The following is a 25,804-nucleotide window of genomic DNA, read 5'->3' as shown; positions in this document are numbered from 1 at the left end:
CTCAGACGTGAGTCCCTTGCTCATTTTGCCACTGGATTCAAGCAAGCCTGGCTGAAGACGGCTGAAATGCCAGAAACCGGTCCTAGGAAGCTTGTTTCCGGTCCAGGGAAGGCTTGGCTTGGCAGTTCGGGCTGGACTGTTCCCATGAGGCTCAGGGTCAGACTGATTTGCATATGGCCATGTCTGAACTGGGGTGGCAGAGTGGGCAAAAGAACGGTGATGGATTAAACCCAGATCTGTTGACTGGGTGTGAGTTTTTGATTGATTCAGATGCTCCGTCCATCACCACCCCCTTTTGCACCGCTTTGTTCGCCATAAGTTGGCAGGGTATTCTCAGACGTGAGTCCCTCGCTCACTTTGCCACTGGATTCAAGCAAGCCTGGCTTAAGACGGCTGAAATGCCAGAAACCGGTCATAGGAAGCTTGTTTCCGGTCCAGGGAAGGCATGGCTTGGCAGTTCGGGCTGGAATGTTCCCATGAGGGACAGGGTCAGACTGATTTGCATATGGCCATGTCTGAACTAGGGTGGCAGAGTGGGCCCACTTTTGTACCTCTTTGTTCACCATAGGTTGGCAGGGTATGCTCAGACGTGAGCCCCTTGCTCACTTTGCCACTGGATTCAAGCAAGTCTGGCTGAAGACGGCTGAAATGCCAGAAACCAGTCCTAGGAAGCTTGTTTCCGGTCCAGGAAAGGCATGGCTTGGCAGTTCGAGCTGGACTGTTCCCATGAGGCACAGGGTCAGACTGATTTGCATATAGCCATGTCTGAACTAGGGTGGCAGAGTGAGCTAAAGAACGGTGATGGATTAAACCCAGATCTGTTGACTGGGTGCGAGTGTTTGATTGGTTCAGATGCTCCGTCCATCACCATCCCCTTTTGCACCGCTTTGTTCGCCATAAGTTGGCAGGGTATGCTCAGACGTGAGTCCCTTGCTCACTTTGCCACTGGATTCAAGCAAGTCTGGCTGAAGACGGCAGAAATGCCAGAAACCAGTCCTAGGAAGCTTGTTTCCGGTCCAGGAAAGGCATGGCTTGGCAGTTCGGGCTGGACTGTTCCCATGAGGCACAGGGTCAGACTGATTTGCATATGGCCATGTCTGCACTGGGGTGGCAGAGTGGGCTAAAGAACGGTGATAGATTTAACCCAGATCTGTTGACTGGGTGTGAGTTTTTGATTGGTTCAGATGCTCCGTCCATCACCACCCCCTTTTGTACCACTGTGTTCGCATTAAGTTGGCAGGGTATGCTCAGACGTGAGTCCCTTGCTCATTTTGCCACTGGATTCAAGCAAGCCTGGCTGAAGACGGCTGAAATGCCAGAAACCGGTCCTAGGAAGCTTGTTTCCGGTCCAGAGAAGGCATGGCTTGGCAGTTCGGGCTGGACTGTTCCCATGAGGGACAGGGTCAGACTGATTTGCATATGGCCATGTCTGAACTGGGGTGGCAGAGTGGGCCCACTTTTGTACCGCTTTGTTCACCATAGGTTGGCAGGGTATGCTCAGACGGGAGTCCCTTGCTCACTTTGCCACTGGATTCAAGCAAGTCTGGCTGAAGACGGCTGAAATGCCAGAAACCAGTCCTAGGAAGCTTGTTTCCGGTCCAGGAAAGGCATGGCTTGGCAGTTCGGGCTGGACTGTTCCCATGAGGCACAGGGTCAGACTGATTTGCATATGGCCATGTCTGAACTGGGGTGCCAGAGCAGGCCCTCCTTTTGTACCACTTTGTTCACCATAAGTTGGCAGGGTATGCTCAGACATGAGTCCCTTGCTCATTTTGCCACTGGATTCAAGCAAGCCTGGCTGAAGACGGCTGAAATGCCAGAAACCGGTCCTAGGAAGCTTGTTTCCGGTCCAGGGAAGGCTTGGCTTGGCAGTTCGGGCTGGACTGTTCCCATGAGGCTCAGGGTCAGACTGATTTGCATATGGCCATGTCTGAACTGGGGTGGCAGAGTGGGCAAAAGAACGGTGATGGATTAAACCCAGATCTGTTGACTGGGTGTTTGATTGTTTCAGATGCTCCGTCCATCACCACCCCCTTTTGTACCGCTTTGTTCGCCATAAGTTGGCAGGGTATGCTCAGACGTGAGTCCCTCGCTCACTTTGCCACTGGATTCAAGCAAGCCTGGCTTAAGACGGCTGAAATGCCAGAAACCGGTCATCGGAAGCTTGTTTCCGGTCCAGGGAAGGCATGCCTTGGCAGTTCGGGCTGGACTGTTCTCATGAGGGACAGGGTCAGACTGATTTGCATATGGCCATGTCTGAACTGGGGTGGCAGAGTGGGCCCACTTTTGTACCGCTTTGTTAACCATAGGTTGGCAGGGTATGCTCAGACGTGAGTCCCTTGCTCACTTTGCCACTGGATTCAAGCAAGTCTGGCTGAAGACGGCTGAAATGCCAGAAACCAGTCCTAGGAAGCTTGTTTCCGGTCCAGGAAAGGCATGGCTTGGCAGTTCGGGCTGGACTGTTCCCATGAGGCACAGGGTCAGACTGATTTGCATATAGCCATGTCTGAACTAGGGTGGCAGAGTGAGCTAAAGAACGGTGATGGATTAAACCCAGATCTGTTGACTGGGTGCGAGTGTTTGATTGGTTCAGATGCTCCGTCCATCACCACCCCCTTTTGCACCGCTTTGTTTGCCATAAGTTGGCAGGGTATGCTCAGAAGTGAGTCCCTTGCTCACTTTGCCACTGGATTCAAGCAAGCCTGGCTGAAGACGGCTGAAATGCCAGAAAGCAGGCCTAGGAAGCTTGTTTCCGGTCCAGGGAAGGCATGGCTTGGCAGTTCGGGCTGGGCTGTTCCCATGAGGCACAGGGTCAGACTGATTTGCATATGGCCATGTCTGAACTGGGGTGGCAGAGTGGGTTAAAGAACGGTGATGGATTAAACCCAGATCTGTTGACTGGGTGTGAGTATTTGATTGGTTCAGATGCTCCGTCCATCACCACCCCCTTTTGTACTGCTTCGTTCGCTATAGTTGGCCGGGTATGCTCAGACGTGAGTCCCTTAATCACTTTGCCACTGGATTTAAGCAAGCCTGGCTGAAGACGGCTGAAATGCCAGAAACCGGTCCTAGGAAGCTTGTTTCCGGTCCAGGGTATGGCATGGATTGGCAGTTCGGGCTGGACTGTTCCCATGAGGCACAAGGTCAGACTGATTTGCATATGGCCTGTCTGTACTGGGGTGGCAGAGTGGGCTAAAGAACGGTGATGGATTAAACCCAGATCTGTTGACTGGGTGTGAGTGTTTGATTGATTCAGATGCTCCGTCCATCACCACCCCCTTTTGCACCGCTTTGTTCGCCATAAGTTGGCAGGGTATTCTCAGACTTGAGTCCCTTGCTCATTTTGCCACTGGATTCAAGCAAGCCTGGCTGAAGACGGCTGAAATGCCAGAAACCGGTCCTAGGAAGCTTGTTTCCGGTCCAGGGAAGGCTTGGCTTGGCAGTTCGGGCTGGACTGTTCCCATGAGGCTCAGGGTCAGACTGATTTGCATATGGCCATGTCTGAACTGGGGTGGCAGAGTGGGCAAAAGAACGGTGATGGATTAAACCCAGATCTGTTGACTGGGTGTTTGATTGTTTCAGATGCTCCGTCCATCACCACCCCCTTTTGTACCGCTTTGTTCGCCATAAGTTGGAAGGGTATGCTCAGACGTGAGTCCCTCGCTCACTTTTCCACTGGATTCAAGCAAGCCTGGCTTAAGACGGCTGAAATGCCAGAAACCGGTCATAGGAAGCTTGTTTCCGGTCCAGGGAAGGCATGGCTTGGCATTTCGGGCTGGAATGTTCCCATGAGGGACAGGGTCAGACTGATTTGCATATGGTCATGTCTGAACTAGGGTGGCAGAGTGGGCCCACTTTTGTACCTCTTTGTTCACCATGGGTTGGCAGGGTATGCTCAGACGTGAGCCCCTTGCTCACTTTGCCACTGGATTCAAGCAAGTCTGGCTGAAGACGGCTGAAATGCCAGAAACCAGTCCTAGGAAGCTTGTTTCCGGTCCAGGAAAGGCATGGCTTGGCAGTTCGGGCTGGACTGTTCCCATGAGGCACAGGGTCAGACTGATTTGCATATAGCCATGTCTGAACTAGGGTGGCAGAGTGAGCTAAAGAACGGTGATGGATTAAACCCAGATCTGTTGACTGGGTGCGAGTGTTTGATTGGTTCAGATGCTCCGTCCATCACCACCCCCTTTTGCACCGCTTTGTTCGCCATAAGTTGGCAGGGTATGCTCAGACGCGAGTCCCTTGCTCACTTTGCCACTGGATTCAAGCAAGTCTGGCTGAAGACGGCAGAAATGCCAGAAACCAGTCCTAGGAAGCTTGTTTCCGGTCCAGGAAAGGCATGGCTTGGCAGTTCGGGCTGGACTGTTCCCATGAGGCACAGGGTCAGACTGATTTGCATATGGCCATGTCTGCACTGGGGTGGCAGAGTGGGCTAAAGAACGGTGATAGATTTAACCCAGATCTGTTGACTGGGTGTGAGTTTTTGATTGGTTCAGATGCTCCGTCCATCACCACCCCCTTTTGTACCACTGTGTTTGCATTAAGTTGGCAGGGTATGCTCAGACGTGAGTCCCTTGCTCACTTTGCCACTGGATTCAAGCAAGCCTGGCTGAAGACGGCTGAAATGCCAGAAATCAGGTCTAGGAAGCTTGTTTCCTGTCCAGGGAAGGCATGGCTTGGCAGTTCGGGCTGGGCTGTTCCCATGAGGGACAGGGTCAGACTGATTTGCATATGGCCATGTCTGAACTGGGGTGGCAGAGTGGGCTAAAGAACGGTGATGGATTAAACCCAGATCTGTTGACTGAGTGTGAGTGTTTGATTGGTTCAGATGCTCCGTCCATCACCACCCCCTTTTGTACCACTTTGTTCGCCATAAGTTGGCAGGGTATGCTCAGAAGTGAGTCCCTTGCTCACTTTGCCACTGGATTCAAGCAAGCCTGGCTGAAGACGGCTGAAATGCCAGAAAGCAGGCCTAGGAAGCTTGTTTCCGGTCCAGGGAAGGCATGGCTTGGCAGTTCGGGCTGGGCTGTTCCCATGAGGCACAGGGTCAGACTGATTTGCATATGGCCATGTCTGAACTGGGGTGGCAGAGTGGGTTAAAGAACGGTGATGGATTAAACCCAGATCTGTTGACTGGGTGTGAGTGTTTGATTGGTTCAGATGCTCCGTCCATCACCACCCCCTTTTGTACCGCTTTGTTCACCATAAGTTGGCAGGGTATGCTCAGACGTGAGTCCCTTGCTCACTTTGCCACTGGATTCAGGCAAGCCTGGCTGAAGACGGCTGAAATGCCAAGAACCGGTCATAGGAAGCTTGTTTCCAGTCCAGGGAAGGCATGGGTTGGCAGTTCGGGCAGGACTGTTCCCACGAGGCACAGGGTCAGACTGATTTGCATATGGCCATGTCTGAACTGGGGTGGCAGAGTGGGCTAAAGAACGGTGATGGATTAAACCCAGATCTGTTGACTGAGTGTGAGTGTTTGATTGGTTCAGATGCTCCGTCCATCACCACCCCCTTTTGTACCACTTTGTTCGCCATAAGTTGGCAGGGTATGCTCAGAAGTGAGTCCCTTGCTCACTTTGCCACTGGATTCAAGCAAGCCTGGCTGAAGACGGCTGAAATGCCAAGAACCGGTCATAGGAAGCTTGTTTCCAGTCCAAGGAAGGCATGGCTTGGCAGTTCGGGCAGGACTGTTCCCACGAGGCACAGGGTCAGCCTGATTTGCATATGGCCATGTCGGCACTGGGGTGGCAGAGTAGGCTAAAGAACCGTGATGGATTAAACCCAGATCTGTTGACTGGGTGTGAGTGTTTGATTGGTTCAGATGCTCCATCCATCACCACCCCCTTTTGTACCACTTTGTTTGCCATAAGTTGGCAGGGTATGCTCAGACGTGAGTCCCTTGCTCACTTTACCACTGGATTCAAGCAAGCCTGGCTGAAGACGGCTGAAATGCCAGAAATCGGTCCTAGGAAGCTTGTTTCCGGTCCAGGGAAGGCATGGCTTGGCAATTCGGGCTGGACTGTTCCCATGAGGCACAGGGTCAGACTGATTTGCATATGGCCATGTCTGAACTAGGGTGTAAAGTGGGCTAAAGAACAGTAATGGATTAAACCCAGATCTGTTGACTGGGTGTGAGTGTTTGATTGGTTCAGATGCTCCGTCCATCACCACCCCCTTTTGTACCGCTTTGTTCACCATAAGTTGGCAGGGTATGCTCAGACGTGAGTCCTTTGCTCACTTTGCCACTGGATTCAGGCAAGCCTGACTGAAGACGGCTGAAATGCCAGAAACCGGTCATAGGAAGCTTGTTTCCAGTCCAGGGAAGGCATGGCTTGGCAGTTCGGGCTGGACTGTTCCCATGAGGCACAGAGTCAGACTGATTTGCATATGGCCATGTCTGAACTGGGGTGCCAGAGCAGGCCCTCCTTTTGTACCACTTTGTTCGCCATAAGTTGGCAGGGTATGCTCAGACATGAGTCCCTTGCTCACTTTGCCACTGGATTCAAGAAAGTCTGGCTGGAGACGGCTGAAATGCCAGAAACCAGTCCTAGGAAGCTTGTTTCCGGTCCAGGGAAGGCATGGCTTGGCAGTTCGGGCTGGGCTGTTCCTCTGAGGCACAGGGTTAGACTGATTTGCATATGGCCATGTCTGCACTGGGGTGGCAGAGTGGGCTAAAGAACGGTGATGGATTAAACCCAGATCTGTTGACTGGGTGTGAGTGTTTGATTGGTTCAGATGCTCCGTCCATCACCACCCCCTTTTGTACCACTTTGTTCGCCATAAGTTGGCAGGGTATGCTCAGAAGTGAGTCCCTTGCTCACTTTGCCACTGGATTCAAGCAAGCCTGGCTGAAGACGGCTGAAATGCCAGAAAGCAGGCCTAGGAAGCTTGTTTCCGGTCCAGGGAAGGCATGGCTTGGCAGTTCGGGCTGGGCTGTTCCCATGAGGCACAGGGTCAGACTGACTTGCATATGGCCATGTCTGAACTGGGGTGGCAGAGTGGGTTAAAGAACGGTGATGGATTAAACCCAGATCTGTTGACTGGGTGTGAGTGTTTGATTGGTTCAGATGCTCCGTCTATCACCACCCCCTTTTGTACTGCTTCGTTCGCTATAGTTGGCAGGGTATGCTCAGACGTGAGTCCCTTGCTCACTTTGCCACTGGATTTAAGCAAGCCTGGCTGAAGACGGCTGAAATGCCAGAAACCGGTCCTAGGAAGCTTGTTTCCGGTCCAGGGTATGGCATGGATTGGCAGTTCGGGCTGGACTGTTCCCATGAGGCACAAGGTCAGACTGATTTGCATATGGCCTGTCTGTACTGGGGTGGCAGAGTGGGCTAAAGAACGGTGATGGATTAAACCCAGATCTGTTGACTGGGTGTGAGTGTTTGATTGATTCAGATGCTCCGCCATCACCACCCCCTTTTGCACCGCTTTGTTCGCCATAAGTTGGCAGGGTATTCTCAGACGTGAGTCCCTTGCTCATTTTGCCACTGGATTCAAGCAAGCCTGGCTGAAGACGGCTGAAATGCCAGAAACCGGTCCTAGGAAGCTTGTTTCCGGTCCAGGGAAGGCTTGGCTTGTCAGTTCGGGCTGGACTGTTCCCATGAGGCTCAGGGTCAGACTGATTTGCATATGGCCATGTCTGAACTGGGGTGGCAGAGTGGGCAAAAGAACGGTGATGGATTAAACCCAGATCTGTTGACTGGGTGTTTGATTGTTTCAGATGCTCCGTCCATCACCACCCCCTTTTGTACCGCTTTGTTCGCCATAAGTTGGCAGGGTATGCTCAGACGTGAGTCCCTCGCTCACTTTGCCACTGGATTCAAGCAAGCCTGGCTTAAGACGGCTGAAATGCCAGAAACCGGTCATAGGAAGCTTGTTTCCGGCCCAGGGAAGGCATGGCTTGGCAGTTCGGGCTGGACTGTTCTCATGAGGGACAGGGTCAGACTGATTTGCATATGGCCATGTCTGAACTGGGGTGGCAGAGTGGGCCCACTTTTGTACCGCTTTGTTAACCATAGGTTGGCAGGGTATGCTCAGACGTGAGTCCCTTGCTCACTTTGCCACTGGATTCAAGCAAGTCTGGCTGAAGACGGCTGAAATGCCAGAAACCAGTCCTAGGAAGCTTGTTTCCGGTCCAGGAAAGGCATGGCTTGGCAGTTCGGGCTGGACTGTTCCCATGAGGCACAGGGTCAGACTGATTTGCATATAGCCATGTCTGAACTAGGGTGGCAGAGTGAGCTAAAGAACGGTGATGGATTAAACCCAGATCTGTTGACTGGGTGCGAGTGTTTGATTGGTTCAGATGCTCCGTCCATCACCACCCCCTTTTGCACCGCTTTGTTTGCCATAAGTTGGCAGGGTATGCTCAGACGTGAGTCCCTTGCTCACTTTGCCACTGGATTCAAGCAAGCCTGGCTGAAGACGGCTGAAATGCCAGAAACCAGTCCTAGGAAGCTTGTTTCCGGTCCAGGGAAGGCATGGCTTGGCAGTTCGGGCTGGACTGTTCCCATGAGGCACAGGGTCAGACTGATTTGCATATGGCCATGTCTGCACTGGGGTGGCAGAGTGGGCTAAAGAACGGTGATAGATTTAACCCAGATCTGTTGACTGGGTGTGAGTTTTTGATTGGTTCAGATGCTCCGTCCATCACCACCCCCTTTTGTACCACTTCGTTCGCATGAAGTTGGCAGGGTATGCTCAGACGTGAGTCCCTTGCTCACTTTGCCACTGGATTCAAGCAAGCCTGGCTGAAGACGGCTGAAATGCCAGAAATCAGGTCTAGGAAGCTTGTTTCCGGTCCAGGGAAGGCATGGCTTGGCAGTTCGGGCTGGGCTGTTCCCATGAGGGACAGGGTCAGACTGATTTGCATATGGCCATGTCTGAACTGGGGTGGCAGAGTGGGCTAAAGAACGGTGATGGATTAAACCCAGATCTGTTGACTGAGTGTGAGTGTTTGATTGGTTCAGATGCTCCGTCCATCACCACCCCCTTTTGTACCACTTTGTTCGCCATAAGTTGGCAGGGTATGCTCAGAAGTGAGTCCCTTGCTCACTTTGCCACTGGATTCAAGCAAGCCTGGCTGAAGACGGCTGAAATGCCAGAAACCGGTCCTAGGAAGCTTGTTTCCGGTCCAGGGAAGGCTTGGCTTGTCAGTTCGGGCTGGACTGTTCCCATGAGGCTCAGGGTCAGACTGATTTGCATATGGCCATGTCTGAACTGGGGTGGCAGAGTGGGCAAAAGAACGGTGATGGATTAAACCCAGATCTGTTGACTGGGTGTTTGATTGTTTCAGATGCTCCGTCCATCACCACCCCCTTTTGTACCGCTTTGTTCGCCATAAGTTGGCAGGGTATGCTCAGACGTGAGTCCCTCGCTCACTTTGCCACTGGATTCAAGCAAGCCTGGCTTAAGACGGCTGAAATGCCAGAAACCGGTCATAGGAAGCTTGTTTCCGGCCCAGGGAAGGCATGGCTTGGCAGTTCGGGCTGGACTGTTCTCATGAGGGACAGGGTCAGACTGATTTGCATATGGCCATGTCTGAACTGGGGTGGCAGAGTGGGCCCACTTTTGTACCGCTTTGTTAACCATAGGTTGGCAGGGTATGCTCAGACGTGAGTCCCTTGCTCACTTTGCCACTGGATTCAAGCAAGTCTGGCTGAAGACGGCTGAAATGCCAGAAACCAGTCCTAGGAAGCTTGTTTCCGGTCCAGGAAAGGCATGGCTTGGCAGTTCGGGCTGGACTGTTCCCATGAGGCACAGGGTCAGACTGATTTGCATATAGCCATGTCTGAACTAGGGTGGCAGAGTGAGCTAAAGAACGGTGATGGATTAAACCCAGATCTGTTGACTGGGTGCGAGTGTTTGATTGGTTCAGATGCTCCGTCCATCACCACCCCCTTTTGCACCGCTTTGTTTGCCATAAGTTGGCAGGGTATGCTCAGACGTGAGTCCCTTGCTCACTTTGCCACTGGATTCAAGCAAGCCTGGCTGAAGACGGCTGAAATGCCAGAAACCAGTCCTAGGAAGCTTGTTTCCGGTCCAGGGAAGGCATGGCTTGGCAGTTCGGGCTGGACTGTTCCCATGAGGCACAGGGTCAGACTGATTTGCATATGGCCATGTCTGCACTGGGGTGGCAGAGTGGGCTAAAGAACGGTGATAGATTTAACCCAGATCTGTTGACTGGGTGTGAGTTTTTGATTGGTTCAGATGCTCCGTCCATCACCACCCCCTTTTGTACCACTTCGTTCGCATGAAGTTGGCAGGGTATGCTCAGACGTGAGTCCCTTGCTCACTTTGCCACTGGATTCAAGCAAGCCTGGCTGAAGACGGCTGAAATGCCAGAAATCAGGTCTAGGAAGCTTGTTTCCGGTCCAGGGAAGGCATGGCTTGGCAGTTCGGGCTGGGCTGTTCCCATGAGGGACAGGGTCAGACTGATTTGCATATGGCCATGTCTGAACTGGGGTGGCAGAGTGGGCTAAAGAACGGTGATGGATTAAACCCAGATCTGTTGACTGAGTGTGAGTGTTTGATTGGTTCAGATGCTCCGTCCATCACCACCCCCTTTTGTACCACTTTGTTCGCCATAAGTTGGCAGGGTATGCTCAGAAGTGAGTCCCTTGCTCACTTTGCCACTGGATTCAAGCAAGCCTGGCTGAAGATGGCTGAAATGCCAGAAAGCAGGCCTAGGAAGCTTGTTTCCGGTCCAGGGAAGGCATGGCTTGGCAGTTCGGGCTGGGCTGTTCCCATGAGGCACAGGGTCAGACTGATTTGCATATGGCCATGTCTGAACTGGGGTGGCAGAGTGGGTTAAAGAACGGTGATGGATTAAACCCAGATCTGTTGACTGGGTGTGAGTGTTTGATTGGTTCAGATGCTCCGTCCATCACCACCCCCTTTTGTACCGCTTTGTTCACCATAAGTTGGCAGGGTATGCTCAGACGTGAGTCCCTTGCTCACTTTGCCACTGGATTCAGGCAAGCCTGGCTGAAGACGGCTGAAATGCCAAGAACCGGTCATAGGAAGCTTGTTTCCAGTCCAGGGAAGGCATGGCTTGGCAGTTCGGGCAGGACTGTTCCCACGAGGCACAGGGTCAGCCTGATTTGCATATGGCCATGTCGGCACTGGGGTGGCAGAGTAGGCTAAAGAACCGTGATGGATTAAACCCAGATCTGTTGACTGGGTGTGAGTGTTTGATTGGTTCAGATGCTCCATCCATCACCACCCCCTTTTGTACCACTTTGTTTGCCATAAGTTGGCAGGGTATGCTCAGACGTGAGTCCCTTGCTCACTTTACCACTGGATTCAAGCAAGCCTGGCTGAAGACGGCTGAAATGCCAGAAATCGGTCCTAGGAAGCTTGTTTCCGGTCCAGGGAAGGCATGGCTTGGCAGTTCGGGCTGGGCTGTTCCCATGAGGCACAGGGTCAGATTGACTTGCATATGGCCATGTCTGAACTGGGGTGGCAGAGTGGGTTAAAGAACGGTGATGGATTAAACCCAGATCTGTTGACTGGGTGTGAGTGTTTGATTGGTTCAGATGCTCCGTCCATCACCAACCCCTTTTGTACTGCTTCGTTCGCTATAGTTGGCAGGGTATGCTCAGACGTGAGTCCCTTGCTCACTTTGCCACTGGATTTAAGCAAGCCTGGCTGAAGACGGCTGAAATGCCAGAAACCGGTCCTAGGAAGCTTGTTTCCGGTCCAGGGTATGGCATGGATTGGCAGTTCGGGCTGGACTGTTCCCATGAGGCACAAGGTCAGACTGATTTGCATATGGCCTGTCTGTACTGGGGTGGCAGAGTGGGCTAAAGAACGGTGATGGATTAAACCCAGATCTGTTGACTGGGTGTGAGTGTTTGATTGATTCAGATGCTCCGCCATCACCACCCCCTTTTGCACCGCTTTGTTCGCCATAAGTTGGCAGGGTATTCTCAGACGTGAGTCCCTTGCTCATTTTGCCACTGGATTCAAGCAAGCCTGGCTGAAGACGGCTGAAATGCCAGAAACCGGTCCTAGGAAGCTTGTTTCCGGTCCAGGGAAGGCTTGGCTTGTCAGTTCGGGCTGGACTGTTCCCATGAGGCTCAGGGTCAGACTGATTTGCATATGGCCATGTCTGAACTGGGGTGGCAGAGTGGGCAAAAGAACGGTGATGGATTAAACCCAGATCTGTTGACTGGGTGTTTGATTGTTTCAGATGCTCCGTCCATCACCACCCCCTTTTGTACCGCTTTGTTCGCCATAAGTTGGCAGGGTATGCTCAGACGTGAGTCCCTCGCTCACTTTGCCACTGGATTCAAGCAAGCCTGGCTTAAGACGGCTGAAATGCCAGAAACCGGTCATAGGAAGCTTGTTTCCGGTCCAGGGAAGGCATGGCTTGGCAGTTCGGGCTGGACTGTTCTCATGAGGGACAGGGTCAGACTGATTTGCATATGGCCATGTCTGAACTGGGGTGGCAGAGTGGGCCCACTTTTGTACCGCTTTGTTAACCATAGGTTGGCAGGGTATGCTCAGACGTGAGTCCCTTGCTCACTTTGCCACTGGATTCAAGCAAGTCTGGCTGAAGACGGCTGAAATGCCAGAAACCAGTCCTAGGAAGCTTGTTTCCGGTCCAGGAAAGGCATGGCTTGGCAGTTCGGGCTGGACTGTTCCCATGAGGCACAGGGTCAGACTGATTTGCATATAGCCATGTCTGAACTAGGGTGGCAGAGTGAGCTAAAGAACGGTGATGGATTAAACCCAGATCTGTTGACTGGGTGCGAGTGTTTGATTGGTTCAGATGCTCCGTCCATCACCACCCCCTTTTGCACCGCTTTGTTTGCCATAAGTTGGCAGGGTATGCTCAGACGTGAGTCCCTTGCTCACTTTGCCACTGGATTCAAGCAAGCCTGGCTGAAGACGGCTGAAATGCCAGAAACCAGTCCTAGGAAGCTTGTTTCCGGTCCAGGGAAGGCATGTCTTGGCAGTTCGGGCTGGACTGTTCCCATGAGGCACAGGGTCAGACTGATTTGCATATGGCCATGTCTGCACTGGGGTGGCAGAGTGGGCTAAAGAACGGTGATAGATTTAACCCAGATCTGTTGACTGGGTGTGAGTTTTTGATTGGTTCAGATGCTCCGTCCATCACCACCCCCTTTTGTACCACTTCGTTCGCATTAAGTTGGCAGGGTATGCTCAGACGTGAGTCCCTTGCTCACTTTGCCACTGGATTCAAGCAAGCCTGGCTGAAGACGGCTGAAATGCCAGAAATCAGGTCTAGGAAGCTTGTTTCCGGTCCAGGGAAGGCATGGCTTGGCAGTTCGGGCTGGGCTGTTCCCATGAGGGACAGGGTCAGACTGATTTGCATATGGCCATGTCTGAACTGGGGTGGCAGAGTGGGCTAAAGAACGGTGATGGATTAAACCCAGATCTGTTGACTGGGTGTGAGTGTTTGATTGGTTCAGATGCTCCGTCCATCACCACCCCCTTTTGTACCACTTTGTTCGCCATAAGTTGGCAGGGTATGCTCAGAAGTGAGTCCCTTGCTCACTTTGCCACTGGATTCAAGCAAGCCTGGCTGAAGACGGCTGAAATGCCAGAAAGCAGGCCTAGGAAGCTTGTTTCCGGTCCAGGGAAGGCATGGCTTGGCAGTTCGGGCTGGGCTGTTCCCATGAGGCACAGGGTCAGACTGATTTGCATATGGCCATGTCTGAACTGGGGTGGCAGAGTGGGTTAAAGAACGGTGATGGATTAAACCCAGATCTGTTGACTGGGTGTGAGTATTTGATTGGTTCAGATGCTCCGTCCATCACCACCCCCTTTTGTACTGCTTTGTTCGCTATAGTTGGCCGGGTATGCTCAGACGTGAGTCCCTTAATCACTTTGCCACTGGATTTAAGCAAGCCTGGCTGAAGACGGCTGAAATGCCAGAAACCGTCCTAGGAAGCTTGTTTCCGGTCCAGGGTATGGCATGGATTGGCAGTTCGGGCTGGACTGTTCCCATGAGGCACAAGGTCAGACTGATTTGCATATGGCCTGTCTGTACTGGGGTGGCAGAGTGGGCTAAAGAACGGTGATGGATTAAACCCAGATCTGTTGACTGGGTGTGAGTGTTTGATTGATTCAGATGCTCCGTCCATCACCACCCCCTTTTGCACCGCTTTGTTCGCCATAAGTTGGCAGGGTATTCTCAGACGTGAGTCCCTTGCTCATTTTGCCACTGGATTCAAGCAAGCCTGGCTGAAGACGGCTGAAATGCCAGAAACCGTTCCTAGGAAGCTTGTTTCCGGTCCAGGGAAGGCTTGGCTTGGCAGTTCGGGCTGGACTGCTCCCATGAGGCTCAGGGTCAGACTGATTTGCATATGGCCATGTCTGAACTGGGGTGGCAGAGTGGGCAAAAGAACGGTGATGGATTAAACCCAGATCTGTTGACTGGGTGTTTGATTGTTTCAGATGCTCCGTCCGTCACCACCCCCTTTTGTACCGCTTTGTTCGCCATAAGTTGGCAGGGTATGCTCAGACGTGAGTCCCTCGCTCACTTTGCCACTGGATTCAAGCAAGCCTGGCTTAAGACGGCTGAAATGCCAGAAACCGGTCATAGGAAGCTTGTTTCCAGTCCAGGGAAGGCATGGCTTGGCAGTTCGGGCTGGACTGTTCCCATGAGGCACAGAGTCAGACTGATTTGCATGTGGCCATGTCTGAACTGGGGTGCCAGAGCAGGCCCTCCTTTTGTACCACTTTGTTCGCCATAAGTTGGCAGGGTATGCTCAGACATGAGTCCCTTGCTCACTTTGCCACTGGATTCAAGAAAGTCTGGCTGAAGACGGCTGAAATGCCAGAAACCAGTCCTAGGAAGCTTGTTTCCGGTCCAGGGAAGGCATGGCTTGGCAGTTCGGGCTGGGCTGTTCCTCTGAGGCACAGGGTTAGACTGATTTGCATATGGCCATGTCTGCACTGGGGTGGCAGAGTGGGCTAAAGAACGGTGATGGATTAAACCCAGATCTGTTGACTGGGTGTGAGTGTTTGATTGGTTCAGATGCTCCGTCCATCACCACCCCCTTTTGTACCACTTTGTTCGCCATAAGTTGGCAGGGTATGCTCAGAAGTGAGTCCCTTGCTCACTTTGCCACTGGATTCAAGCAAGCCTGGCTGAAGACGGCTGAAATGCCAGAAAGCAGGCCTAGGAAGCTTGTTTCCGGTCCAGGGAAGGCATGGCTTGGCAGTTCGGGCTGGGCTGTTCCCATGAGGCACAGGGTCAGATTGACTTGCATATGGCCATGTCTGAACTGGGGTGGCAGAGTGGGTTAAAGAACGGTGATGGATTAAACCCAGATCTGTTGACTGGGTGTGAGTGTTTGATTGGTTCAGATGCTCCGTCCATCACCAACCCCTTTTGTACTGCTTCGTTCGCTATAGTTGGCAGGGTATGCTCAGACGTGAGTCCCTTGCTCACTTTGCCACTGGATTTAAGCAAGCCTGGCTGAAGACGGCTGAAATGCCAGAAACCGGTCCTAGGAAGCTTGTTTCCGGTCCAGGGTATGGCATGGATTGGCAGTTCGGGCTGGACTGTTCCCATGAGGCACAAGGTCAGACTGATTTGCATATGGCCTGTCTGTACTGGGGTGGCAGAGTGGGCTAAAGAACGGTGATGGATTAAACCCAGATCTGTTGACTGGGTGTGAGTGTTTGATTGATTCAGATGCTCCGCCATCACCACCCCCTTTTGCACCGCTTTGTTCGCCATAAGTTGGCAGGGTATTCTCAGACGTGAGTCCCTTGCTCATTTTGCCACTGGATTCAAGCAAGCCTGGCTGAAGACGGCTGAAATGCCAGAAACCGGTCCTAGGAAGCTTGTTTCCGGTCCAGGGAAGGCTTGGCTTGTCAGTTCGGGCTGGACTGTTCCCATGAGGCTCAGGGTCAGACTGATTTGCATATGGCCATGTCTGAACTGGGGTGGCAGAGTGGGCCCACTTTTGTACCGCTTTGTTAACCATAGGTTGGCAGGGTATGCTCAGACGTGAGTCCCTTGCTCACTTTGCCACTGGATTCAAGCAAGTCTGGCTGAAGACGGCTGAAATGCCAGAAACCAGTCCTAGGAAGCTTGTTTCCGGTCCAGGAAAGGCATGGCTTGGCAGTTCGGGCTGGACTGTTCCCATGAGGCACAGGGTCAGACTGATTTGCATATAGCCATGTCTGAACTAGGGTGGCAGAGTGAGCTAAAGAACGGTGATGGATTAAACCCAGATCTGTTGACTGGGTGCGAGTGTTTGATTGGTTCAGATGCTCCGTCCATCACCACCCCCTTTTGCACCGCTTTGTTTGCCATAAGTTGGCAGGGTATGCTCAGACGTGAGTCCCTTGCTCACTTTGCCACTGGATTCAAGCAAGCCTGGCTGAAGACGGCTGAAATGCCAGAAACCAGTCCTAGGAAGCTTGTTTCCGGTCCAGGGAAGGCATGGCTTGGCAGTTCGGGCTGGACTGTTCCCATGAGGCACAGGGTCAGACTGATTTGCATATGGCCATGTCTGCACTGGGGTGGCAGAGTGGGCTAAAGAACGGTGATAGATTTAACCCAGATCTGTTGACTGGGTGTGAGTTTTTGATTGGTTCAGATGCTCCGTCCATCACCACCCCCTTTTGTACCACTTCGTTCGCATTAAGTTGGCAGGGTATGCTCAGACGTGAGTCCCTTGCTCACTTTGCCACTGGATTCAAGCAAGCCTGGCTGAAGACGGCTGAAATGCCAGAAATCAGGTCTAGGAAGCTTGTTTCCGGTCCAGGGAAGGCATGGCTTGGCAGTTCGGGCTGGGCTGTTCCCATGAGGGACAGGGTCAGACTGATTTGCATATGGCCATGTCTGAACTGGGGTGGCAGAGTGGGCTAAAGAACGGTGATGGATTAAACCCAGATCTGTTGACTGGGTGTGAGTGTTTGATTGGTTCAGATGCTCCGTCCATCACCACCCCCTTTTGTACCACTTTGTTCGCCATAAGTTGGCAGGGTATGCTCAGAAGTGAGTCCCTTGCTCACTTTGCCACTGGATTCAAGCAAGCCTGGCTGAAGACGGCTGAAATGCCAGAAAGCAGGCCTAGGAAGCTTGTTTCCGGTCCAGGGAAGGCATGGCTTGGCAGTTCGGGCTGGGCTGTTCCCATGAGGCACAGGGTCAGACTGATTTGCATATGGCCATGTCTGAACTGGGGTGGCAGAGTGGGTTAAAGAACGGTGATGGATTAAACCCAGATCTGTTGACTGGGTGTGAGTATTTGATTGGTTCAGATGCTCCGTCCATCACCACCCCCTTTTGTACTGCTTTGTTCGCTATAGTTGGCCGGGTATGCTCAGACGTGAGTCCCTTAATCACTTTGCCACTGGATTTAAGCAAGCCTGGCTGAAGACGGCTGAAATGCCAGAAACCGGTCCTAGGAAGCTTGTTTCCGGTCCAGGGTATGGCATGGATTGGCAGTTCGGGCTGGACTGTTCCCATGAGGCACAAGGTCAGACTGATTTGCATATGGCCTGTCTGTACTGGGGTGGCAGAGTGGGCTAAAGAACGGTGATGGATTAAACCCAGATCTGTTGACTGGATGTGAGTGTTTGATTGATTCAGATGCTCCGTCCATCACCACCCCCTTTTGCACGTCTTTGTTTGCCATAAGTTGGCAGGGTATTCTCAGACGTGAGTCCCTTGCTCATTTTGCCACTGGATTCAAGCAAGCCTGGCTGAAGACGGCTGAAATGCCAGAAACCGGTCCTAGGAAGCTTGTTTCCGGTCCAGGGAAGGCTTGGCTTGGCAGTTCGGGCTGGACTGTTCCCATGAGGCACAGGGTCAGACTGATTTGCATATGGCCATGTCTGCACTGGGGTGGCAGAGTGGGCTAAAGAACGGTGATGGATTAAACCCAGATCTGTTGACTGGGTGTGAGTTTTTGATTGATTCAGATGCTCCGTCCATCACCACCCCCTTTTGCACCGCTTTGTTCGCCATAAGTTGGCAGGGTATTCTCAGACGTGAGTCCCTTGCTCATTTTGCCACTGGATTCAAGCAAGCCTGGCTGAAGACGGCTGAAATGCCAGAAACCGGTCCTAGGAAGCTTGTTTCCGGTCCAGGGAAGGCTTGGCTTGGCAGTTCGGGCTGGACTGTTCCCATGAGGCTCAGGGTCAGACTGATTTGCATATGGCCATGTCTGAACTGGGGTGGCAGAGTGGGCAAAAGAACGGTGATGGATTAAACCCAGATCTGTTGACTGGGTGTTTGATTGTTTCAGATGCTCCGTCCATCACCACCCCCTTTTGAACCGCTTTGTTCGCCATAAGTTGGAAGGGTATGCTCAGACGTGAGTCCCTCGCTCACTTTGCCACTGGATTCAAGCAAGCCTGGCTTAAGACGGCTGAAATGCCAGAAACCGGTCATAGGAAGCTTGTTTCCGGTCCAGGGAAGGCATGGCTTGGCAGTTCGGGCTGGAATGTTCCCATGAGGGACAGGGTCAGACTGATTTGCATATGGCCATGTCTGAACTAGGGTGGCAGAGTGGGCCCACTTTTGTACCTCTTTGTTCACCATAGGTTGGCAGGGTATGCTCAGACGTGAGCCCCTTGCTCACTTTGCCACTGGATTCAAGCAAGTCTGGCTGAAGACGGCTGAAATGCCAGAAACCAGTCCTAGGAAGCTTGTTTCCGGTCCAGGAAAGGCATGGCTTGGCAGTTCGAGCTGGACTGTTCCCATGAGGCACAGGGTCAGACTGATTTGCATATAGCCATGTCTGAACTAGGGTGGCAGAGTGAGCTAAAGAACGGTGATGGATTAAACCCAGATCTGTTGACTGGGTGCGAGTGTTTGATTGGTTCAGATGCTCCGTCCATCACCATCCCCTTTTTCACCGCTTTGTTCGCCATAAGTTGGCAGGGTATGCTCAGACGTGAGTCCCTTGCTCACTTTGCCACTGGATTCAAGCAAGTCTGGCTGAAGACGGCAGAAATGCCAGAAACCAGTCCTAGGAAGCTTGTTTCCGGTCCAGGAAAGGCATGGCTTGGCAGTTCGGGATGGACTGTTCCCATGAGGCACAGGGTCAGACTGATTTGCATATGGCCATGTCTGCACTGGGGTGGCAGAGTGGGCTAAAGAACGGTGATAGATTTAACCCAGATCTGTTGACTGGGTGTGAGTTTTTGATTGGTTCAGATGCTCCGTCCATCACCACCCACTTTTGTACCACTGTGTTCGCATTAAGTTGGCAGGGTATGCTCAGACGTGAGTCCCTTGCTCACTTTGCCACTGGATTCAAGCAAGCCTGGCTGAAGACGGCTGAAATGCCAGAAATCAGGTCTAGGAAGCTTGTTTCCGGTCCAGGGAAGGCATGGCTTGGCAGTTCGGGCTGGGCTGTTCCCATGAGGGACAGGGTCAGACTGATTTGCATATGGCCATGTCTGAACTGGGGTGGCAGAGTGGGCTAAAGAACGGTGATGGATTAAACCCAGATCTGTTGACTGAGTGTGAGTGTTTGATTGGTTCAGATGCTCCTTCCATCACCACCCCCTTTTGTACCACTTTGTTCGCCATAAGTTGGCAGGGTATGCTCAGAAGTGAGTCCCTTGCTCACTTTGCCACTGGATTCAAGCAAGCCTGGCTGAAGACGGCTGAAATGCCAGAAAGCAGGCCTAGGAAGCTTGTTTCCGGTCCAGGGTATGGCATGGATTGGCAGTTCGGGCTGGACTGTTCCCATGAGGCACAAGGTAAGACTGATTTGCATATGGCCTGTCTGTACTGGGGTGGCAGAGTGGGCTAAAGAACGGTGATGGATTAAACCCAGATCTGTTGACTGGGTGTGAGTGTTTGATTGATTCAGATGCTCCGTCCATCACCACCCCCTTTTGCACCGCTTTGTTCGCCATAAGTTGGCAGGGTATTCTCAGACGTGAGTCCCTTGCTCATTTTGCCACTGGATTCAAGCAAGCCTGGCTGAAGACGGCTGAAATGCCAGAAACCGTTCCTAGGAAGCTTGTTTCCGGTCCAGGGAAGGTTTGGCTTGGCAGTTCGGGCTGGACTGCTCCCATGAGGCTCAGGGTCAGACTGATTTGCATATGGCCATGTCTGAACTGGGGTGGCAGAGTGGGCAAAAGAACGGTGATGGATTAAACCCAGATCTGTTGACTGGGTGTTTGATTGTTTCAGATGCTCCGTCCGTCACCACCCCCTTTTGTACCGCTTTGTTCGCCATAAGTTGGCAGGGTATGCTCAGACGTGAGTCCCTCGCTCACTTTGCCACTGGATTCAAGCAAGCCTGGCTTAAGACGGCTGAAATGCCAGAAACCGGTCATAGGAAGCTTGTTTCCGGTCCAGAGAAGGCATGGCTTGGCAGTTCGGGCTGGACTGTTCCCATGAGGGACAGGGTCAGACTGATTTGCATATGGCCATGTCTGAACTGGGGTGGCAGAGTGGGCCCACTTTTGTACCGCTTTGTTCACCATAGGTTGGCAGGGTATGCTCAGACGGGAGTCCCTTGCTCACTTTGCCACTGGATTCAAGCAAGTCTGGCTGAAGACGGCTGAAATGCCAGAAACCAGTCCTAGGAAGCTTGTTTCCGGTCCAGGAAAGGCATGGCTTGGCAGTTCGGGCTGGACTGTTCCCATGAGGCACAGGGTCAGACTGATTTGCATATGGCCATGTCTGAACTGGGGTGCCAGAGCAGGCCCTCCTTTTGTACCACTTTGTTCACCATAAGTTGGCAGGGTATGCTCAGACATGAGTCCCTTGCTCACTTTGCCACTGGATTCAAGAAAGTCTGGCTGAAGACGGCTGAAATGCCAGAAACCAGTCCTAGGAAGCTTGTTTCCGGTCCAGGGAAGGCATGGCTTGGCAGTTCGGGCTGGGCTGTTCCTCTGAGGCACAGGGTTAGACTGATTTGCATATGGCCTGTCTGTACTGGGGTGGCAGAGTGGGCTAAAGAACGGTGATGGATTAAACCCAGATCTGTTGACTGGGTGTGAGTGTTTGATTGATTCAGATGCTCCGTCCATCACCACCCCCTTTTGCACCGCTTTGTTCGCCATAAGTTGGCAGGGTATTCTCAGACGTGAGTCCCTTGCTCATTTTGCCACTGGATTCAAGCAAGCCTAGCTGAAGACGGCTGAAATGCCAGAACCCGGTCCTAGGAAGCTTGTTTCCGGTCCAGGGAAGGCTTGGCTTGGCAGTTCGGGCTGGACTGCTCCCATGAGGCTCATGGTCAGACTGATTTGCATATGGCCATGTCTGAACTGGGGTGGCAGAGTGGGCAAAAGAACGGTGATGGATTAAACCCAGATCTGTTGACTGGGTGTTTGATTGTTTCAGATGCTCCGTCCGTCACCACCCCCTTTTGTACCGCTTTGTTCGCCATAAGTTGGCAGGGTATGCTCAGACGTGAGTCCCTCGCTCACTTTGCCACTTGATTCAAGCAAGCCTGGCTTAAGACGGCTGAAATGCCAGAAACCGGTCATAGGAAGCTTGTTTCCGGTCCAGGGAAGGCATGGCTTGGCAGTTCGGGCTGGACTGTTCCCATGAGGGACAGGGTCGGACTGATTTGCATATGGCCATGTCTGAACTGGGGTGGCAGAGTGGGCCCACTTTTGTACCGCTTTGTTCACCATAGGTTGGCAGGGTATGCTCAGACGTGAGTCCCTTGCTCACTTTGCCACTGTATTCAAGCAAGTCTGGCTGAAGACGGCTGAAATGCCAGAAACCAGTCCTAGGAAGCTTGTTTCCGGTCCAGGAAAGGCATGGCTTGGTAGTTCGGGCTGGACTGTTCCCATGAGGCACAGGGTCATACTGATTTGCATATGGCCATGTCTGAACTGGGGTGCCAGAGCAGGCCCTCCTTTTGTACCACTTTGTTCGCCATAAGTTGGCAGGGTATGCTCAGACATGAGTCCCTTGCTCACTTTGCCACTGGATTCAAGAAAGTCTGGCTGAAGACGGCTGAAATGCCAGAAACCAGTCCTAGGAAGCTTGTTTCCGGTCCAGGGAAGGCATGGCTTGGCAGTTCGGGCTGGGCTGTTCCTCTGAGGCACAGGGTTAGACTGATTTGCATATGGCCATGTCTGCACTGGGGTGGCAGAGTGGGCTAAAGAACGGTGATGGATTAAACCCAGATCTGTTGACTGGGTGTGAGTGTTTGATTGGTTCAGATGCTCCGTCCATCACCACCCCCTTTTGTACCACTTTGTTCGCCATAAGTTGGCAGGGTATGCTCAGAAGTGAGTCCCTTGCTCACTTTGCCACTGGATTCAAGCAAGCCTGGCTGAAGACGGCTGAAATGCCAGAAAGCAGGCCTAGGAAGCTTGTTTCCGGTCCAGGGAAGGCATGGCTTGGCAGTTCGGGCTGGGCTGTTCCCATGAGGCACAGGGTCAGACTGATTTGCATATGGCCATGTCTGAACTGGGGTGGCAGAGTGGGTTAAAGAACGGTGATGGATTAAACCCAGATCTGTTGACTGGGTGTGAGTGTTTGATTGGTTCAGATGCTCCGTCCATCACCACCCCCTTTTGTACTGCTTCGTTCGCTATAGTTGGCAGGGTATGCTCAGACGTGAGTCCCTTGCTCACTTTGCCACTGGATTTAAGCAAGCCTGGCTGAAGACGGCTGAAATGCCAGAAACCGGTCCTAGGAAGCTTGTTTCCGGTCCAGGGTATGGCATGGATTGGCAGTTCGGGCTGGACTGTTCCCATGAGGCACAAGGTCAGACTGATTTGCATATGGCCATGTCTGAACTGGGGTGGCAGAGTGGGCTAAAGAACGGTGATGGATTAAACCCAGATCTGTTGACTGGGTGTGAGTGTTTGATTGATTCAGATGCTCCGTCCATCACCACCCCCTTTTGCACCGCTTTGTTCGCCATAAGTTGGCAGGGTATTCTCAGACGTGAGTCCCTTGCTCATTTTGCCACTGGATTCAAGCAAGCCTGGCTGAAGACGGCTGAAATGCCAGAAACCGGTCCTAGGAAGCTTGTTTCCGGTCCAGGGAAGGCTTGGCTTGGCAGTTCGGGCTGGACTGTTCCCATGAGGCTCAGGGTCAGACTGATTTGCATATGGCCATGTCTGAACTGGGGTGGCAGAGTGGGCAAAAGAACGGTGATGGATTAAACCCAGATCTGTTGACTGGGTGTTTGATTGTTTCAGATGCTCCGTCCATCACCACCCCCTTTTGTACCGCTTTGTTCGCCATAAGTTGGCAGGGTATGCTCAGACGTGAGTCCCTCGCTCACTTTGCCACTGGATTCAAGCAAGCCTGGCTTAAGACGGCTGAAATGCCAGAAACCGGTCATAGGAAGCTTGTTTCCGGTCCAGGGAAGGCATGGCTTGGCAGTTCGGGCTGGACTGTTCCCATGAGGGACAGGGTCAGACCGATTTGCATATGGCCATGTCTGAACTGGGGTGGCAGAGTGGGCCCACTTTTGTACCGCTTTGTTAACCATAGGTTGGGAGGGTATGCTCAGACGTGAGTCCCTTGCTCACTTTGCCACTGGATTCAAGCAAGTCTGGCTGAAGACGGCTGAAATGCCAGAAACCAGTCCTAGGACACTTGTTTCCGGTCCAGGAAAGGCATGGCTTGGCAGTTCGGGCTGGACTGTTCCCATGAGGCACAGGGTCAGACTGATTTGCACATAGCCATGTCTGAACTAGGGTGGCAGAGTGAGCTAAAGAACGGTGATGGATTAAACCCAGATCTGTTGACTGGGTGCGAGTGTTTGATTGGTTCAGATGCTCCGTCCATCACCACCCCCTTTTGCACCGCTTTGTTCGCCATAAGTTGGCAGGGTATGCTCAGACGTGAGTCCCTTGCTCACTTTGCCACTGGATTCAAGCAAGCCTGGCTGAAGACGGCTGAAATGCCAGAAACCGGTCCTAGGAAGCTTGTTTCCGGTCCAGGGAAGGCATGGCTTGGCAGTTCGGGCTGGACTGTTCCCATGAGGCACAGGGTCAGACTGATTTGCATATGGCCATGTCTGCACTGGGGTGGCAGAGTGGGCTAAAGAACGGTGATAGATTTAACCCAGATCTGTTGACTGGGTGTGAGTTTTTGATTGGTTCAGATGCTCCGTCCATCACCACCCCCTTTTGTACCACTTTGTTCGCATTAAGTTGGCAGGGTATGCTCAGACGTGAGTCCCTTGCTCACTTTGCCACTGGATTCAAGCAAGCCTGGCTGAAGACGGCTGAAATGCCAGAAATCAGGTCTAGGAAGCTTGTTTCCGGTCCAGGGAAGGCATGGCTTGGCAGTTCGGGCTGGGCTGTTCCCATGAGGGACAGGGTCAGACTGATTTGCATATGGCCATGTCTGAACTGGCGTGGCAGAGTGGGCTAAAGAACGGTGATGGATTAAACCCAGATCTGTTGACTGGGTGTGAGTGTTTGATTGGTTCAGATGCTCCGTTCATCACCACCCCCTTTTGTACCACTTTGTTCGCCATAAGTTGGCAGGGTATGCTCAGAAGTGAATCCCTTGCTCACTTTGCCACTGGATTCAAGCAAGCCTGGCTGAAGACGGCTGAAATGCCAGAAAGCAGGCCTAGGAAGCTTGTTTCCGGTCCAGGGAAGGCATGGCTTGGCAGTTCGGGCTGGGCTGTTCCCATGAGGCACAGGGTCAGACTGATTTGCATATGGCCATGTCTGAACTGGGGTGGCAGAGTGGGTTAAAGAACGGTGATGGATTAAACCCAGATCTGTTGACTGGGTGTGAGTGTTTGATTGGTTCAGATGCTCCGTCCATCACCACCCCCTTTTGTACTGCTTCGTTCGCTATAGTTGGCCGGGTATGCTCAGACGTGAGTCCCTTGCTCACTCTGCCACTGGATTTAAGCAAGCCTGGCTAAAGACGGCTGAAATGCCAGAAACCGGTCCTAGGAAGCTTGTTTCCGGTCCAGGGTATGGCATGGATTGGCAGTTCGAGCTGGACTGTTCCCATGAGGCACAAGCTCAGACTGATTTGCATATGGCCTGTCTGTACTGGGGTGGCAGAGTGGGCTAAAGAACGGTGATGGATTAAACCCAGATCTGTTGACTGGGTGTGAGTGTTTGATTGATTCAGATGCTCCGTCCATCACCACCCCCTTTTGCACCGCTTTGTTCGCTATAAGTTGGCAGGGTATTCTCAGACGTGAGTCCCTTGCTCATTTTGCCACTGGATTCAAGCAAGCCTGGCTGAAGACGGCTGAAATGCCAGAAACCGGTCCTAGGAAGCTTGTTTCCGGTCCAGGGAAGGCTTGGCTTGGCAGTTCGGGCTGGACTGTTCCCATGAGGCTCAGGGTCAGACTGATTTGCATATGGCCATGTCTGAACTGGGGTGGCAGAGTGGGCAAAAGAACGGTGATGGATTAAACCCAGATCTGTTGACTGGGTGTTTGATTGTTTCAGATGCTCCGTCCATCACCACCCCCTTTTGTACCGCTTTGTTCGCCATAAGTTGGCAGAGTATGCTCAGACGTGAGTCCCTCGCTCACTTTGCCACTGGATTCAAGCAAGCCTGGCTTAAGACGGCTGAAATGCCAGAAACCGGTCATAGGAAGCTTGTTTCCGGTCCAGGGAAGGCATGGCTTGGCAGTACGGGCTGGAATGTTCCCATGAGGGACAGGGTCAGACTGATTTGCATATGGCCATGTCTGAACTAGGGTGGCAGAGTGGGCCCACTTTTGTACCGCTTTGTTCACCATAGGTTGGCAGGGTATGCTCAGACGTGAGTCCTTTGCTCACTTTGCCACTGGATTCAAGCAAGTCTGGCTGAAGACGGCTGAAATGCCAGAAACCAGTCCTAGGAAGCTTGTTTCCGGTCCAGGAAAGGCATGGCTTGGCAGTTCGG

Source organism: Lissotriton helveticus, chromosome 3_1, assembly GCF_964261635.1.
Source record: "Lissotriton helveticus chromosome 3_1, aLisHel1.1, whole genome shotgun sequence".
NCBI classification, from domain to species: domain Eukaryota; kingdom Metazoa; phylum Chordata; class Amphibia; order Caudata; family Salamandridae; genus Lissotriton; species Lissotriton helveticus.
This window is presented reverse-complemented; position numbering follows the sequence as displayed.